We start from the raw sequence: 19,766 nt of genomic DNA on the forward strand, positions 1-19,766 counted from the left end.
GCAGGCCCAGCGGCCACGGCTCACGGGCCCAGCCGCTCCGCGGCACGTGGGATCTTCCCGGACCGGGGCACGAACCCGTGTCCCCTGCATCGGCAGGCGGACTCTCAACCACTGCGCCACCAGGGAAGCCCAAGCCAATTTTTAATCATCTACCTTTAGCTTGCCCACTACATTGCAGGTTCCCAGAGGATAAGGATTCTATTTCTGTAACTCTGTGTTCTCCAGAGGCACCAATATAGCAGTATAAGTCAGCTTTTACTAGGTCATGCTGAAGTAACAAATAGCCCTCAAGTCTCAGGAGCTTACTACAATGGTTTATTTTTTGCTCATGTTGATGTTAATGGTAGGTCAACAGCTGCACCCCTCCTTCTACCTTTGTACTGAGATCCAGGCTGAATATGCAGTCCCTCTCTGGCACTTGACCTTCTCGAGACAGAGGGAAAAGAGTGATGACAAAACCCTGTAATGGTTCTCAGGATCATTTTCATTTTATTGGCCAAAGCACATCATGTGGCAAAACTTGGTATCAGTGGGATGGGGGAGCATGTGTTCTTACGGGATGAGACACTGCACACTCTATGGCAGCAGGCAGGGACAAGGAAGGACAGTAAATATTTGAGCACATTATTACAGTTTACCACACTTATACATCAGAGATGCTCAGGGGATAATGCTTAAATAGAGGAAAGTTATATTATTTAAAATAATGCTCTGAAACCTATAATCTGACTGTGATAAGGATATTACTAAGGACAGTGTTAATTACAAAATGTGTGCTTTGTGAAGAACTAGCAGTGTGATTTCTCTCAGATCTAAGTACAAAAGTAAGTGTTCTTACACCCCACCCTCTCCCTATCAAACGCTGTCACTTATTTCATTGGCTACTAGGAAGCTCAAGCCTAAATGATGCCTCCCGCCTCCCTTGGTGAATTATTCAGAAATGTACGGCAACCTTTTCCAGAATTGACCTCCAGCCTGGCATCATTTTATTTCACTTTCATCCTTATTTATCCAGCCATGCTGTATTTTCCATAAGCTACTTTAAAAAATGTGGATTATAAACAAGCAAGCTTATCTTAGATAAACCCTTTGAGACTGTTTGAAGCTTGTCTGCCCACTGGACTTCATTGTGTTCTCGCTTAATGTTTTAGCTCTGCTTTTGAGGAATAAATGAAAACACATGTGCAAGACAAATCACTCCTTGTCTTTCCAAATATGCCATGAACTGCCTGATCAAAGGGAAATGAGAAAAGTCACTTCATAGACAGGGCCCCAGGGGTCCCTGAACCAAGCCAGTCTCTCTGGGGCTGGGAAGGACAGATCCCCCAAGTCTGCTCTGGTTCCCCAAGGCGCCTGTCTGACCCAGCACCTTTGCCCTCATCATCAAGGAGAGAAAACATACATGTAATCCTTTATGCCTGGTGGGACTGTGGGAAATAATATTATGGACAGACCCTGGACTTCCAGGAGGTGTCTCCTTCAGATAACAGGGCAGTAGATGAATTGCAAATACCTGGTAGGTGTGTCTCTAAGACAAGCCAACCTGACCCTGTGGACACGTGGCTGTTCTGCTTTTTGTACATAGGGTTGGAGCAATTTCACTCCTCATTCTTGACTCCCAAAGTAATCAGTCCATAATGCTAGGCTGACCACTACACACACTTTTATGAGTGCCATGTGTGGCTTCTTAATAGGTTTAGGGTTAAGGATGAATTACTAAGCTTGGTTTATGAGCCTCCAGAAGCTGGCTCACACCTGCTCCTCTTCCCCACCCCCTCCCATTCTCCCCATGACGTTGGTCAACCAACGTCATCAGAGTGTTTTTGGTTCCTAAAATTGTTCGTCCTCTTTCTCAAGCTCATGCCTTTTCAGTTACTGTCTCCTTGGACAGAGATGCCTTTCCTCTTCCTTTAAAATGATGATAATGATGTTGATGGTAATAATAATAATCATAACAATAAGCCCTAGCTAAGTACTCATCGTCCTTCCTACTCTGCCCAAGACATCATTAGGGAGCTTTCTCTTTTACCCCTTAGGAGAGGTTAGGTTTCCCTGCTTTGTGAACTCAAATGATGCCTCGACCTACTATAGTATTGTGTTTGTAAGTCTGTTTTCTCAACTTGTCTATGAGTCCTTGAGGCCAAGGGTCAAATCAAACTCATCTCTGCATCGTCTGCCACTAGTTCAGTAGCTGGTATTTATGAGATGTAGAGTAAGTCTTTGCCAAATAAATGAGTGGATAAGTTAATCAGGTCGCAGCCAGTTACAATGGTTAAGTGAGTCACAAAGAACAAATCTGCGTGGAGACAGAGGAAACAGGAAGGGGAAACCACTCTTTGAACTCAGGGTGTTTGCACCATCTCAGGTCCAAGGTGAGGGAGACTTACTTCACTTAGCAAAATGTCCTCCAGGTTCACCCATGTTGTTTCCAATGGCAGGATGTCCTTCTTTTTAAGGCTGAGTAATATCCCATTGTATGTATACACCACGTTGTCTTTATCCATTCATCTCTGGGTGGACTTTTAGGTTGCATCCATGTATTGGAATTGTGAATAATGCTGCAATAAATGTGGGAATGCAGGTATCTCGTTGAGATCCTGATTTTAATTCCTTTGTATATTTACCCAGAAGTGGGATTGCTGGATCACAGGGTAGTTCTAAGTTATATTGCTGGATCATATGGTAGTTTTTTGAGGAAACTCCACACCGTTTTCCATAAGGACAAATACTGCATGATATTGTTTATAGGATGAATCTAAAATAGTCAAACTCATAGAAGCAGGGAGTGGAATGTTGGTTTCCTGGGGCTGGGGGGAGAAGGGAACAGGAAGGTATTAGTCAAAGGGTACACGATTTCAATTATGTAAGAAGAATAAGTCCTAGAGATCTATTGTAAAACATCGTGTCCAAAATCTGTAAAGAGGACAGATCTTATGTTGTATTCTTATTATAAGTGATAGTAATAATTGTTATACACAAAAGGGCAAGGAAATGCTTTTGGAGGTGATGGGTAGATTTATGGCACAGATTGTGGTGATGGTTTCACAGGTGTCTACTTATCTCCAGACTCATCAGATGTATGCATTCATTATGCACAGTTTTTTATATGCTCAAAAAAACAACAGTGAGGGAGAGATACAGGGCATTTCTTCAGAAGAGCTGGAGGGAGTAGAATGAGGCTGGCTTGAGAACGTGACCTTTCCCTCCTCTGAATTTGATCTTGGGATGGCTACTCACTGAAGACAATCTCCAGAGAATTCTCCATGAATATTCATGGGTGCAGAAACAGCCTGACACGGCAAGCAAAAATATGTTGGACAAGAAATCTTATGGGTGCATTTTGTAAGGAAGAGAACCAATGAGAACATAGAGTTTCACAAATTGCCCTAACCATTACGCAAACTATTATTACTGTCACTACAGAAAACTCTGTGGGGAGTAAAACTGAGACAGTGAGGACAGTGGCAGGAAAACAAAACAAACAAACAAACAAACAAAAAACAGAGATGGAGTACTTTTCCTGAAAATAGAACAAAGAAAGAGAAGAAAAAGATGGGCTACAGCTGTGCTATTCAATATAAATATAATGAGAAGCCCATATGTAATTTTATATTTTCTATTCACCACATATTCAAAGAACATAAAATGCAACAAGTGAGATTATCTAATAATATATTTTATTTGACACCATTTATCCAAAATATTATTTCAATCTGTAAACCACCTAAAATCACGAATGAGAGATTTTCCTTTCTTATCTGTGTGCTAAGTATTCAAACCCCAGTGTGCATGTGTAATACTTCTGGGGCATCTCAATTCAGACCAGTCACATTTCAAGTAGCCCAGAGCCACACGTGGCTCGTGACCACAGTACTGGAGAGGACAGGATTCAGAGGCACTGTTTTCGTGTTGTCCCATATCCAGTGGGTCACTAACGTGTAGTAAATGTGCAGAAGCACCCTTGAGGGCAAGAAAATGCCATTTGCAGCAACATGGATGGACCTAGAGATAATCATACTAAGTGAAGTAAGTCAGGCCATGATCATATGATATCACTTATATGTGAAGTCTAAAATATGATACAAATGAACTTATTTGCAAAACAGAAACAGACTCATAGACTTCAAAAACAAACTTCTGATTACCAAAGGGGAAAGAGGGGAAGGGATAAATTAGGAGGTTGCGATTAACATATACACACTACTATATGTAAAATAAACAACAAAGACCTACTGTATAGCACAGGGAACTTTACTCAATATCTTGCAATAACCTATAATGGAAAAGAATCTGAAAAATAATAGATACATGTGTATGTATAACTCACTTTGCTGTACACCCAGAACTAACACAACATTGCAAATCAACTATACTCCAATATAAAATAAAAATTAAAAAATAGAAAAAGACGCAGACCTTGAGTTGGGTCACCAGTGAGAGGGGTGTGACTTCTGTTCTGGTGGTCCTGGGGCCAGCATGAGATTGCCATGAGATCTCAGATGAGCTCCTTCCCCTCTCAATGAGTGGAAGGAATCAGCACCTGCAAAACAAAAGGGTTAGACCAAACATGATGGTCTCTTAAAAGCACCTCCATCAATCTCTCATAACTCTAACAACCACTCAGAGTTGGAACTAGAGCCCTCATGGAGAGATGGAGACCCTGAGACTCAGGAATATCAGGTACGGTATCAAGGGCAGACCTCAGAGTCAAGTGGGGAGGCCAGTGCTATGACCAAACCCACTGGCTTGTGAGCAATGGTTATTCTGTAAAAAGTTACTGTAACTCTGAAGGGTGTCTGTACATAGATTTTATTTGCTGAATTGCTGCAAGTGGCTACATTACTGCGTAGATAACTTCTGTTCTGGGTTACTTCCTGCCTTCTCGATGACACACTTTGCAGGCTTCCATTCATCCTATTTAGGTTAGAACAAAAACACATTTCAAACAAGGCTTCTTCCCTCTACCTCTCTCTTATTCAGGCTGATTTGGGCTCTTGGGCATTGACAGAGAAAGTTCCCTGTCATTTTCTCTACCTTTTTTGAAAAGACAAAACTAGAAAAAATATCAAAACACTAGGAAGGTTATTGCAGCATCAGAAATCTCAACGGTGGCTTGGTTAAGTCCCTGGTTTCATGAGAAGCAGGAGCATACCTGTAATGCATCCTGAAGCTACACACCTCCCAGCAGGTCTTCCTCCCCGCTTGGCCCCAGACAGCCCATAATCACTTCTCTTGCCATCCTCGGACTACTGATGTTGAGAAAGCCCAGGCACCAGGGCCTTGTCCCAAGGTGGGACCTAGGAGGACAGTTACCAACATAGATTTTTCTTTCACATTGACTTGGGTTCAAGTCCCAGTTTCCCACTTAGTATGCGACCTTGGGAACATCTTTTATTCTGTCTTCCTTTCAATTATATCACCATAAGAGTTATATTAATAATAATACTTCTCCCCAGGGCAGCTGTGAGTATTGAATGAAACTGTGCAAGGATAGTGCCTAGCAGGTACTGGCACATGAGGAAGGATAACTAAAGCTATTATTTACGGTCATTGAGGTAAGAGTAATACGGATGTGATGGATGTCCCAAGATAGACCTTAAAGTCATGAAAGCACTTGTCACATACTCTCCAGAAGAGCTGACTTACCATAGATTAACAAGAAATAGCTATTTTGCTGAAAATGTCATGGGAAAAGAGAGAAATGTTTTTCATTGGACAACATGTGGCAAAACCCCGTAAAATCCTCCTTGGAGGATACTGTCCTCACCCCAGATTTTCTCTCCTAATATTGGCTTCTCTTTACCATCCTCTTGTTTTCAATGGCCTCTGTGGGCTCCACTTTTGTTCTGGATCTCATCTTGGTCCACATCTGGGATAATAGAATGCCAGTCAGTGTCACTCCATCTTAGAAAGCTGCTCCGCACCATTCAGGGTTATTCAAACATGACATACCAGGCTGCTTATCATGATTAGTAATACACTGTTCCTGACCCCAAGGAGTTGGGAGTCTAGAAAGGAAGACAGACATGCAAAGAGGTGAGTGCCCAGGAGAAATGTAAGGTCTTTACGAAGCGTACAGCAGGACCCCAAGTAAGGCTTTTGAAGCCTGAAGATGTCAAGAAGAGCTTGATTGAGAAGGTGATGTCTGAGCCATCAAATGATGGAAGTGAAGGAATATTCCCAACTGAAAAGGAAAGGCATTCTAAACAAAATAGAGTACACTAGGGCACAGACTGCTGGAAGAGGGTGGAATGTTTAGGAAAATGCAGATCGTTCCATACTATTTATGAGCACCCTGCCCTTCCTGGAAGAGAGGACTAGAGATGGTGTGAGTGGGAGAAGAAACTTAAAGGAAGACTTGGCTGGGTGTGTTAATGAATTTGAACTTGATGTTGAAGGTAATGGGAGGGTACTGAAGGATTTCAGGCTGAGAGATGCCATCATGATTTCTATTGTAAAAAGATACATCTGGCTGCCATGTTGGAGAAGAAATGGTGAGACTAGAGGAAGAGACATGAGTTTGTAAGCTATTTTGGTGACAAGATAAGAGAATGATAGAATGCCATTCATCTCGAAAGCCCAGCAAGCAAGATAGGTGAGCTTGAGCAACTAGAAGGCAATGCACATGCTTCACTTGTAAGCAGAGAGATGAGGCTTGGCCTCCAGTAGTTTCCATTCCATGTTGTAGATCTGAGCAAGTCAATTCCCAAATACTATGACAGGATGTCACCCAACAGACAAAAGTTTATGTGATGGCTTGGATGTGGCCATCCCACACTGGCATCCTTGGGGGATGACCAAGTGACGTCCCGGGTTCCTTTTAGACACCAGTGTCATCACACTCTCCCATGTAATCCTGACTTAGGCTCGGAATTCTCAACTTCACCCTTTGATGTTGCCAATCATTGTTTCTCTGGGTTTGTTATTATTCCCTTTCTCCTGTTCTCTCTCATCACTGCACTAAAGAGGAGAGGGACAAAATGCGAAACTTGACTTATTTTGTGATTAGCAGCACCGGGTTCAGATTTATTAGTCCCCGGAACAGAAGGCTAGTGAGTTAAATGCCCTGATTAATTAAGCCACCTAATGGTTCTAGCTTACATAAATTCTCACCTGATCAGTCCAGCATCTCTTAAATACATTATACCTGCTACTCTGCAGGAAGACAGAGAGCTAGATGCCCAAAACATCAAGCAGATCCTGGTCCCCAAGCACTGAACTCAGAGGTGTAGAAGAGAACCAATCTGTCCTGTCCCAATACCTGAATCTTTCATGGCCTCAAATGTGATGGTCTTCCAAAGATAATCAATGTTCAGAGCAGCTGGCTGCCTCCTGGGGTTGATAGAGTTACACCGCCATGATCCATTAATCTACTCTCTGCAAACCTGTCTTATTCCCAGAGAGGAAGTCCATTGCAGTGAAATGATTCATGGTTTGGGTGTCAGAAACATAGGATCGAGTCACTTACTAGCTATGTGATCCTAACAAGCTATTTAACCTCCTGAGCTGCTATGCTCTTATCTGCAAAAGAAGCACTGCAGCGCCAGCATCACCGCATTGCTGTGAGGGTTAGAGAAGGTAATGGACCTAAAATGCATGCCTTCAGTAACTCACCCCTTTTTATTGTTCTTAGCCAAGGTACAGAAATCAGAGATGCACCTGGACATTTAAGACGTATGCTACAACATATTCAGGGGAGGAAGGATTCTATGTACTCCAACAATGGCAGCATTTTGGCCACTGAACTAGAGCTTGGTAAGCAACATGGCTAATGTCTTCAACAATGCTGCAAGACGGAGTTGAATAATTTCCCAATTTAAAGTGAGGACAATAAAGATCAGAGATTTAAAGTTATTTGCTCAGCGGCATAACTAGTATGTGTCAGAATAAGAATTGCAACTCTAGTCCACTGATATTTTTGACGACACACGTTACTCTTCCCTTCCTGGTTTTCTCACTCCGAAGCCCAGGTAAATAAAAAAATTTAAAAAATAGAAAATGTATTACAAGTAGGTAGACAAGAAGGTGGGGACACTGGTGGTCATAGGGCATAATCAGGAAGTGGAGAAGGCAGAAAACTATGCAAAACAGATTTTAAAAGAATGCAATGTGGTGCCATTCAATAAATAAGACAAACAGAAGTTCTCACTACATTCCCTTTTACAAGGGATTTTTACTGTGTGCATAAGGATAGACCTTAATCATGATAAAAGTGGGATGGTGTTCAGGGACCTCACTTTCAGATGACAGAAGAAAGCATGGATATAGCTCATTTTAGAAAGTTATTGTTTTGGTTGATTTTATCAAACATGTTGACATAAAATATTTGGGGCTTCAAGGGAGAAACGTCTGTGGCACAGCGTGTGGCAAAGAGCAAGCACTGAAAAGGAGAGTGTTGATTGAAAACATGAAGAAAGAAAGAACGAGCAACTTAATAGTCATAACTCAAGAATTCCAGAGAAAGAAGTTTTGGATAACTATGACCCCTGAGGCTTTTTATTTATCACTGCCATGTGGGTGACTAGCAGGCTAGGTCTTTCTAAATTTGTTCTGAGATCCACATATTTGCTTTTCTTGAAGACACAAGATCTAAGAGCATGCTTGCTATGTATGATGGGGTGGAAGAGAAAGCATGCCAAGGAAGAATTCTCTGACTCACTGAATATCTAAGAACAGGTTCTGGAGATTACTCTGTGTTTGGAAGCACTTTAACTACCTTTTAGAGGTCTCTCCAGGAAGACTCTGAGTTGTATCAATGAGGAATGGAGACCCTCAGCCCAAGCACAAACTCTTGGCACATCAGATGTCAGTAGATGGTGCCTTTCTGGAAGACTGTGAAGAATGAAAGGCAGAATTCTCTTCAAGTGGTGCTCAACAAGCACACACCAAGCGCTTACTATGTGCCTGGCACATAGCTTGGGGAACCAGAGGCAGGGTCGTTGTAGTCAAGATGCTCCAAGTAAGCTGGTCAAGTACAGAATGGCTCCAAGAGTCAGGTGTCACATTAATATTTATAACATCTCTGCAAGTGTAGGTCATCGTGCCAATTTTCTAGAAAAATAAACTGGGGCTAGAAGTTATACAACTTTCTATTGTGTTCAAAGAGCTAGGAAGTGACTGACAATGATAGAAATAATAATGATGGATACATATTTCTTCCATCATAATATAACAATATAATATAGTGTAATATATAATTATATAATGTAATATATAACTTTATATAATGATGGAAGAAATATATATCCATCCTTATTATTTCTCTCTGTTTCTATATATATCTATAATCAATACCATTTGCAAAAAGACTCTGATTCCTTAACTCCCTGAAAGAAAAGCCAAGAACATTATGAACATTTATATTCAGTTAGGATATTCTTGTCTCTGCTGTTGCATATTCTACAATCCTCCCTTTCCGAAAATGTGATTGTTTTATTTAAGTAATCTGCCAATGACAAAAAAAATGTATGTTACCTTAAGTTTGAAGCCACTCCGCAAGCCAGATCATTTTGGAAGGCTGAGAAACCACCCCTGCTTCCCATAAGGTCAAGACATGTTTCCCTGTCCAGGTTCCTAGACACCCTACAGGCAAATTCTCTATCAAACTCTGACACTTAAAAGATTTTTTTCCCTCCGGATACCATTTGTTCATTAAAGTCAACATTACATCTTCTTGTCCCAGAGACCTCCAGGCAATCCTCAAATTTTCCTGGACTGGAGAATAAACAGCCATAAATTTAAAGACCAAAGAGTGATCATCCTCTAGAAAGGATGGAGGGAGGGATGGAAGAAGGAAAGGAGGGAAAGAAGGAAGGAAGGAAGGAAGGAAGGAAAGGAGGGAGGGAGGGAGGGAGAGATGAGGGAAAGAAAGAAGAAGCCAAAGCAGGCATTCTCCAGCTTCACCTGTACTGTGAATTCAGATTCAGGATTGAGCTTACAGAAACTCCACCCTGTGCTTGTTACCTTATGTGTGTGCATACTGGAGACAGGTTATTAATTTCTGTTCCCGATAGGGCATCCTCCATTACGGAGCTATAGAGAGGAGTATGATGCTGTTTGGTATGATTCTCGTATTTTCTTCTTTTTATCACTTTTTGGTGTGAACATTCAGAAATAGAGCCTTGGCTTCTTTCGGTATCTCAACATGTATTTTTCTTAGAGCAGCTTTATTTAGTTGGAAAAGTGAGTAATGCATTTTTTTATCCATTGTAGAGGAAAGCTAGACTAGGGGAATCACAGATCAACACATATATTTAATTACCACTGAAATCTGTGGGCCTCATAAAGTCTCCTCTCATTCCCCCCCATCTCCGCATTGAAATATGCAAACTCCTACCCTGCAACAGAAAACATAACTACATAGATGTAGAGAACAAACGTATGGACACCAAGGGGGGAAAGTGGTGGGGTGGGGTGGGGGGATGAATTGGGAGATTGGGATTGAAATATATACACTAATATGTATAAAATAGATAACTAATAAGAACCTGCTGTATAATAAATAAATAAATAAAATAAAATTCAAAAAAGAAAAGAAAACATAACTAATGCTCTCATTGATCCCAGAGACCATTTTCTTACTGGGGGGACTGACATATCTAAGGGACCCAAGGCATGGGAACACAAGTATATGAAGAAAGGGAAGATGATTATATTTCAGGTATTAATCATTATTGAGTCAAATTGTCATCCAAGTGCTATGACTATTGTTTTTCACATTCACCACATGCTTTCCTAGGAAGAGATAAGAACAAAACTGAAATAGCAAGGTAAGAAAATGGCAAGAGCAGAATTTTTTTTTTCTTAATCTAGGTGACATTTCAATAATGGCAGAGTGTACAACGCTCAGGATATTAAAGTCTTATTTCCCAGGCAAATCAGAGAAACGTGGCTCATCTACAGAAATACAAGGTGAGGAGCTAATAGAGATGGCTGTTTATCTAACTATATCTATCTGTTTAGGCCAGGGCATATTAGCAGTTCAAGGAAAGACATCCAGAACCCTCTATGATAGTGGGTAGAAATCTAATATCCTTTAGGTTAAGAAGGTAACACAGATGAAGACTTGGGTCAGCTAGGACTTGGGGCAAAGCAATGAATCCATTCTAGGTCCAAGGAGGGAGCCACTAGATAGATACGCAGCCCCTGTCAATGATGATATGGGAACCTATGGGACTGCAGGCTTTATAGCTCTTCCAATTTTTAAAGAAACTTTATATATAGGCTCCTATAAAATCCAAAAACACCATTCTGAAGGTCAACCAAAATCTTTGCATGGACCTGGCGGTACTCATAGCCAGCCTTTTGGAGATCTCTGCTCAGATAATAATAACCATTATTATCAAGCAATACATAGAGCTAGATGCTTTATAACAAGTTGTGTCACTTATTCTTCTTGGGAAGCAGCCCAGAGTGGTGTGTGGAAGTTCAGACTTGAGATTAGGCTTTTACATCTCACTGAGTGGCCTTTGCTTAACTTTCCTGTACCTCTGTGCTGAGGAAAATCAGAATGAAGATGCCACCTTCTTCCTTGGATTGTGCTGAGGACTACAGGTGTTGGTGTGACAAAGTGCTTGGTGGAGGATGTAAGACAGAATGTAAACTTAATGGGTGTTAGCTGTTATCATTATTATTGTGTTGGTGGCCATTTAGATAAGAAGAAGGAATTACCCATTTTACCTTCTAGGAAACTGAGACTTGGCTGTAAGCTCTGTAGGCTACTCTAATAATTAAAATCAATAATATGATCTAACTTCTCAGTTAGCCATGATTGCACAACACACACACACACACACACACACACCACACACACACCTACACTAGCAAACGTTTTAGAAAATGGTTCAAATTCATTCAGAACTCTATTGAGTGTGGTTTTTGTATTGCCTTGTGATTATTTCCTCTGTTAAATAATTAGTCCAAATAAATCAAGATCATAGCATTTTGGAAATAAGAATTGTCCCTTAGTCACCACTCTTTTATTTAGAGCTTGCAACAAAGTGGTCATAGACTTCAGCATTTTTTAATGGAAAGGATTTTATAGATTGCTTTGCTCAAAAATCTCCTAGCCTTACAAAGAGGGAAACTGAGATCCATAGAGGCCAAAATTCCTAAGGCAAATAGTCAAATCAAATGCCTTCCAATATTAACAGATATTTCCATGCTTCTTTCCTAAATACTGTATGAAAACTTTTTAATCATCTCTAATGGAATTATTTAGATTGCAAGATTCTTATCACATCAGCCTGACCTATTTGCTGTGTGACCATGAGAAAGTCTATTCATCTTTCTGAGTTTCTCATCCAGAAGTGAGGGATATGATCACAACCTCTCCCAGCTCCAGAACAACTTAGGCTGCACCACAATCATCCGTATTTTTTTAGTAACACGTGGGCTACAATCCCTTTAACCACAGTGAACCAAAAAACTTGTCAGAGTGGACTGTCCATCCAACCATTGTCAAGGTCCCTTGCCCAGATTAGCAGCACAGAAATATTTTCATCTTGTGAGGTCATCTGCTTTTCCTTCCAACCTTTCTCATCTTTGCAGCTATTTTTCCTAAATGATATACTATCTCTCAAAGAAGATGAAGGGCATCTAGAACATCAGGAAAAGCTCCAGGAAGGCACTGTGTGGTGTGATTAAAAGCCTAAAAGCCAAGAATGATGTTTTCTATGGAAAGAAACACATATTGGTCCAGTTATTTTTTTGTAACAAATGGCTCAGTAATACATGTATATATACAGCACACACTTGCATTGGCAGAGCCATGGACGTGTGCCCACGTGCCTGTCCCAACTCACCATCTTTCAAGGCCAACGTGATCTCCTCCATGCTGCTTTCCTTACTTATTCATCTAGACTCTGTCTCTCCTTCCCATCCCTTTGTCCCCAAACCCCAAAAGCTTTCCCAGTTCTTCACTTTTGTCTTCAACATTGATCAATTTTGCAACTTGGTCTGTATTTCATTAGAAAGTAATATGGTGTAATTAAAAGACTGTGGATATTGCATCACACTGACCTGGTTTAAATCATGGTTTTGTCACATAATGTCAACCTAAGTAAACTTGGAGTTCTCATAAGAAAAATGGGAATGATAATATCTGTCTCTTAGAGATCTTGTAAAGATTAAATGCTAAAAATGCCTAATGCATTATGGGCTTCAAATAAAGCTACTTTACATCCATATTCACCTTTTATATATGTTTCATCAACCCTACCAAGTTATAGACTCTTTGATGAAGTCTGTGTCATATTCATTTCTACTTCCTACAGTACCGTGTTGTAGAGAACAGGATACATTTTCCATAAATGTTTGTTAAATGAATGCGTAACTATTTTGCTATACATTTCTAACTTCATGTTCACTACCTTTAGAGTCAAATTGAGTTTTCAAGGTTCTATCCTCCACTATCTATGATGTGGATAGTAAAATAAATTGAATGTAAAAATATGGGAAAATTAGGCAGAAGGCCTTATGTTACTTGGGAATGAAATGAATCATATCAAATTTTCAAGATTCTATCCATGAATTATCTGTGATATGGGTAGTAAAATAAATTGAATGTTAAATTATGGGAAAATTAGGAAAAGGGCTTGATGTAGCTTAGTAATGAAAATGGATCCTTTTGTACATGAGAATAGAAACGATGGTTTTATCTGAATAATGTGTGTTGTTTGCTTTTTTAGTTGTTCTATCCTTAACCCCTCTCCCAACATTTTATTGGATTCCTGAAAGTCATTCTCTATGCATTTACACTATTTCAAAACATCTGCTGCTTTGGGGTTCAAGCTGTGCCTTAGGGTTCCGAGAATTTGCAGAGAAATTTCAAAGCGGGTCTCTTGTCTGAATAACTCGGTAGGAAATGCAGTAGAAGCCTGCTCTTTTATGAGAGTGCTTATAACTGCCTTGAAATGTTTGAAATCCAATTCCTTTACAATTTCCGTGTCTTGTTATTTCCTACCAAACTATATTTTTGCTATTTACATCTCTTTATGGGACACTATGGTCCAGCTGAGCCAAGGGACCCAATGTAGACAATTCAGGTTTCCTAATTGCAAGCTTAGATGCTTTCTTTCTAGCTGTGGACCACCTACTGCAGTGGCTGAAATTGTCTGATCAACTATGAAGCCACCATGTCCAACCCTATCTCATATCCCATCACACTAGGAGATAGGAATTGATGAACTCTCATGTCTTATGACACTGAGCCCCTGGCCCCAATCCAAACCACACATCTTCTTTGTGATGTATACCCATTTGGCTTTGATCTTTGTGTCCTTCCTGATTATAAGCCTCAACACTACTTCAGTTCCCCTACCTGTCTTCAGTGCAAATCCACTATCAATTTATACCTGCCTCAGTCTGACCTAAAAAACCTCATTACCTGCTCCCTGGGCAAGCTTTCCATGTCACCAGAGGCTCTCAACCTTGTCCTTTTGAATCATCCGGAGTCCTGACAGCATGAACCAGAGAGAAATTAAAAGCTTCCTTTAAATAATATTACTAATGGTGAATGTAAAATAACATAATTTGAATTAATCTCAGGATTGATTTGGAATATTTTATGTGGCATTAGTAAGTGTTAAAAATCTGGGAAATTTCCTTCCTTCTATATAATGGTTATACCACTCAATCAAACATAGACAGTGGTGCAGTATAATGTGGCTTCACAGAGAAAAGCACACACACATGCATATGCACACAAAAACAAATACCACTGACTAAATGAAGGACGTCGATCTTTAATTCTTTTTTTAATTATATATATTTTTTTAATTTAAAAAACTAAAAAAGTTTTGTGTGTGTGTGTGTGTGTGTGTGTGTGTTATGCGGGCCTCTCTCTGCTGTGGCCCCTCCCGTCGCGGAGCACAGGCTCCGGACGCGCAGGCTCAGCGGCCGTGGCTCACGGGCCCAGCCGCTCCGCGGCATGTGGGATCCTCCCGGACCGGGGCGCGAACCCGGTTCCCCTGCATCGGCAGGCGGACGCGCAACCACTGCGCCACCAGGGAAGCCCTAAAAAGGATTTTTAATGACAGCAAAGAAAATAAACACATAATGTAATTCTCTTTGCCCTCATTAAAATTGCAAAAATGAAAATGTTTATTAAAACTATGTATGAGATAGAGTATGGAAGAGTAGAATTATTTATACGTGAATTTTAATTTTTTTTAACGGGTGGAAGATCTAAACAGACGTTTCTCCAAAGAAGACATACAGCTGGCTAAAAACACATGAAAAGATGCTCAACATCACCAAGTATTAGAGAAAAACAAATCAAAACTGCAATGAGGTATCGCCTCACACTAGTAAGAATGGGGATCATCTGAAAATCTGCAAACAATAATTGCTGGAGAGGGTGTGGAGAAAAGGGAACCCTCTTGCACTCCTGGCGGGAATGCAAGTTGGTGTAGTCACTGTAAAAAACAGTAGGGAGGGTCATCAGAGAACTCTGAATAGGATTACCATATCATCCAGCAATCCCACTCCTGGGTACAAATCAGGAGAAAACCATAATTCGAAAAGGTACATGCATCTCAATGTTCATTGCCACACTACGTACAATGGCCAGTGTCTTTAATTCTAATGGCAGGCTTTTCACTAAGCAATTCTAACTTTAGGCAATACATGATATTGAGAAGTCCTTGTCCATAGTAGATGGTTAAGATATTCTAATCTCTCTTCTCAAATAAATTGCCACTAAGACACAAGGATTTTTTTGTTTTGTTTGTTTGTTTGTTTTTTGTGCGGTCCGCGGGCCTCTCACTGCTGCGGCCTCTCCCGCTGCGGAGCACAGGCTCCGGACGCGCAGGCTCAGCGGCCATGGCTCACGGGCTCAGCCGCTCCGCGGCATGTGGGATCCTCCCAGACCGGGGCACGGATCTTCCCGGACCCGGGCACGAACCCATATCCCCTGCATCGGCAGGCGGACTCTCAACCACTGCCTCTCCCGTTGCGGAGCACAGGCTCCGGACGCGCAGGCCCAGCGGCCATGGCTCACGGGCTCAGCCGCTCCGCGGCACGTGGGGTCTTCCCAGACCGGGGCACGCGCCCGCGTCCCCTGCATCGGCAGGCGGACTCTCAACCGCTGCGCCACCAGGGAAGCGCGACACAAGGATTTTTAAGTGTGATCCGCCTTAACAACATTTGCATGTCAAAGCAAAAAATGGATACTGAGAGAACCTCAAAGACTCAAAAGAAAGCAGTTTTGATAGTGGAAACGGCTCCCACAACCTTGGAGCAGTTCCAAGGCTACTGAGAGTGAAAATGAACCCTCAGGTGAAATGCAGTGGCTGCCTCGGATTGGAGTTGTCTTGTGCTACTTCAGAACAGTAAGAATTCCTCTGCATTTTACTTTGAATCTTGCTCATTGCCTAGAATCATACAAGTTGTTCAGTGACGTTGGTGAATTATTATTCATCGCAATTAATTTACAATCTCTACACTTTTAAACTGAATTCAGCAAAACAGATGATGGGCAAAAGATAAAAAAGAGACACACAGAGTGTCCGGTTATATGACCAGAGGCCAATCTTGGTTCCTTGGAATACAGTTTCTTCATTTGGTCTTATCAGTTATGTTACCGACCAGGGTTCTTGGCCTCCTTAATCAATAGAAATTGATAGGAGGCCAGACGAGCAATTCAGGCAAGGCTTTATTGGGGCCTCTGTTGCAGCAGGAGGGAGCAAAAACAAGTAACAGTTTCCCTTGTTCGCTCCCCGAGGGGGAGCGGGCTCGTTCCTTATATGCGGTGCGGGTCATGGGGTCAGGCCGGCCGGTTGGCTTAGGTGGGTTGCCCACCCCTTTGGTGGTGTTGTGTGCAGGGGGCATGCACAGTACCCTGCTTTTCTCCAGACACCCTGCTTTTGCTCCCAGCTCTTCAGAAGTGGCACTTGAGTTTCTTTTTTTTCAGTCTTTTTATATCTTGTCTATAATTTGCCCCAACTGCACATGCACAGAGTTATTTTTAGTCCCTTCTAGGTTCTTTGTATTTTGTTGATGGAGGAGCCGTTTGTCCAGGTGCAAGCACTGCAGCAAAGGGTCCCAGTCTGTCTCAGACCAGATGTGCTCAACATTCTCTCCGAGCTGTGAAATGACTCACTTCTACGATACTGTGATGCTATGTAGTTTCGATTCCCCTATCCACTGAAGTTAAATTTTCCTAGCTAGCAGAAATCTGTCCAAGTACAATGAACAAGGAAGATGTTTTGTTGTTTTTGGTTTTGTTTTTCTTTTCCAAGAAGCAAACAAACTTTTAAAAGTCTTCCTTCGCACGCACCTCTGGAAGGTGCTGCCTGTTCCACTGAGTTCCTCAAAACCAGGAGGAAAAGTCTCTCTATTGAACTGCTAATGGGAGAGCAAACTGTATAATAAGATTGCATCCCCTTTGGGTCTACATATAATTTACACATAAAATAAAATTGCACATGGCCTTGTTTCATAGCATATTTGTTTAATTATCCACTTTTTATGATGCTTTTTCTTCAAGTAATTTTCAATATTTAAAAGAGGAATAAAAATGTCAGTTTATCTGCACACCTGATAATTAAACATTGTGGGGAATAATTACATTATCTAATAGTGGAAATTTGTCCAGCTCTAATAACTAACATTTAGCAAGGGTTTTTCTCTTTTCCTTCCCTTCTAAGGATGGTCTTTGAATTTCTCTCTCCCTTTCTCTCTAAGGAAAGAGGATCAGGTTCAGAGAATGGAAAATACCACCCTCTTTTCCCCCAACATTTATGGACCTTATTTTACCATGAAAAGGTGCTACAGGAAACTCTGCTTGAAGAAACTCCAATTTCTGCTTGATTTACATTTTTTCCAAAAACTGAGCAGTTGGCTAACATAAGAACCAATGAAAAAACCAGCAATTCACTGTTCCACCATAATTCACATCTATGTCACCTTTGAGTTAATAATAATAATAACAACAATAAACAGTTTATTAAAAAAATAATAATTTTTGCTGATAGTAAATAAAGCTAAGTAAACTGAGTGCTTACTCTCTACTAGGCATTGAAATTCCCTCTTCCATGGGTTTTGTCATTTTAAAAGCCTGGGCTCACAACCGCTTCCCATACGAAAAGTACTGGGCACCTCCTTCTAACATTTTCATACTGGGAACCTAAGTAAAGCCAGTATGTTTCTGCACTGGTCTCAGGTAGGAAGAACAAAATATTTTTAATAAAAATAACTAAAAATATTAAGACTAGAAGGAGAAAAGAGGAACATTTGTTAAATGCACTCCTCCCTTTTTTAATTGAAGTATAGTTGGTGTACAATTTTATATGTCACATGTGTACAATATAGTGATTCATAATTTTATAGTCCATTTATAGCTATTATCAAATATTGATTATATTCCCTGTGTTGTACAATATATCCTTATAGCTTATCTTATACATAATAGTTTGTACCTTTTACTCCCCTACTCCTATATTGCCCCTCCCCACTTCCCTTTCCCTACTAGTTTGTTCTCTGTATCTATGAGTCTGCTTCTTTTTTGTATATTCACTAGTTTGTTGCATTTTTTAATTTCACATATAAGTGATATCACACAGTGTTTGTCTTCCTCTGCCTGACTTATTTCATTTAGCATAATTCCCTCCAAGTCCATCTATGTTGCTGCAAATAGCAAACATTTTTATTCTTTTTTATGGCTGAGTAATATTCCATTACACACACACACACACACACACACACACACATCACATCTTCTTTATCCATTCATCTGTTGATGGACGCTTAAGTTGTTTCCATACCTTGGCAATAGTAAATAATAATGCTACAAACATTGAGGTGCATGTATCCTCTCAAACTAGTGTTCTTGTTTTTTTTGAATACATACCCAGGATTGCTGGGTCATATAGTAGATCTATTTTTAGTTTTTTGAGAAACCTCCACACTTTTCCACACTGGCTGCACCAATTTACATTCCCACCAACAGCGTATGAGAGTTCCCTTTTCTCCACATCCTCACTAACATTTGTTATTTGAGTGTTTCGGGTGATAGCCATTCTGACATGTGTGAGGTGGTATCTCATTGTGGTTTTGATTGGAATGTCCCTGACGATAAGTGATTTTGAGCATCTTTTTATTGCACTCTCCTTTTTATAGATACTAGAGTTTTTCTTTCAACTTTAACATGCACACGCACACACACACAAGCAACACTGAAATTTTTTTCCCTTTCATTCTCTGGACATTGATGAGCTAAATATGCACTGTTATCTGCCATTCATTATTATTTTATATTCTAAAATATTAATAGCCCTTTGTATTTATTTATTTATTTATTATTTTTTAACATCTTTATTAGAGTATAATTGCTTTAAAATGGTGTGTCAGCTTCTGCTTTATAACAAAGTGAACCAGATATACATATACATATGTCCCCATATCTCTTCCCTCTTGCATCTCCCTCCCTCCCACCCTCCCTATCCCACCCCTCTAGGTGGTCACAAAGGACCGAGCTGATCACCCTGTGCTATGTGGCTGCTTCCCACTACCTATATATTTTACATTTGGTAGTGTATATATGTCCATGACACTCTCTCACTTTGTCCCAGCTTACACTTCCCCATCCCCATATCCTCAAGTCCATTCTCTAGTAGGTCTGTGTCTTTATTCCCGTCTTGCCCCTAGGTTCTTCTGACCATTTTCTTTTTTCTTTTTTTTTTAGATTCCATATATATGTGTTAGCATATGATATTTGTTTTTCTCTTTCTGACTTACTTCACTCGGTATGACAGTCTCTAGGTCCG

The sequence above is a fragment of the Physeter macrocephalus genome, chromosome 11 (genome assembly GCF_002837175.3).
Source record: "Physeter macrocephalus isolate SW-GA chromosome 11, ASM283717v5, whole genome shotgun sequence".
Taxonomy (NCBI): domain Eukaryota; kingdom Metazoa; phylum Chordata; class Mammalia; order Artiodactyla; family Physeteridae; genus Physeter; species Physeter macrocephalus.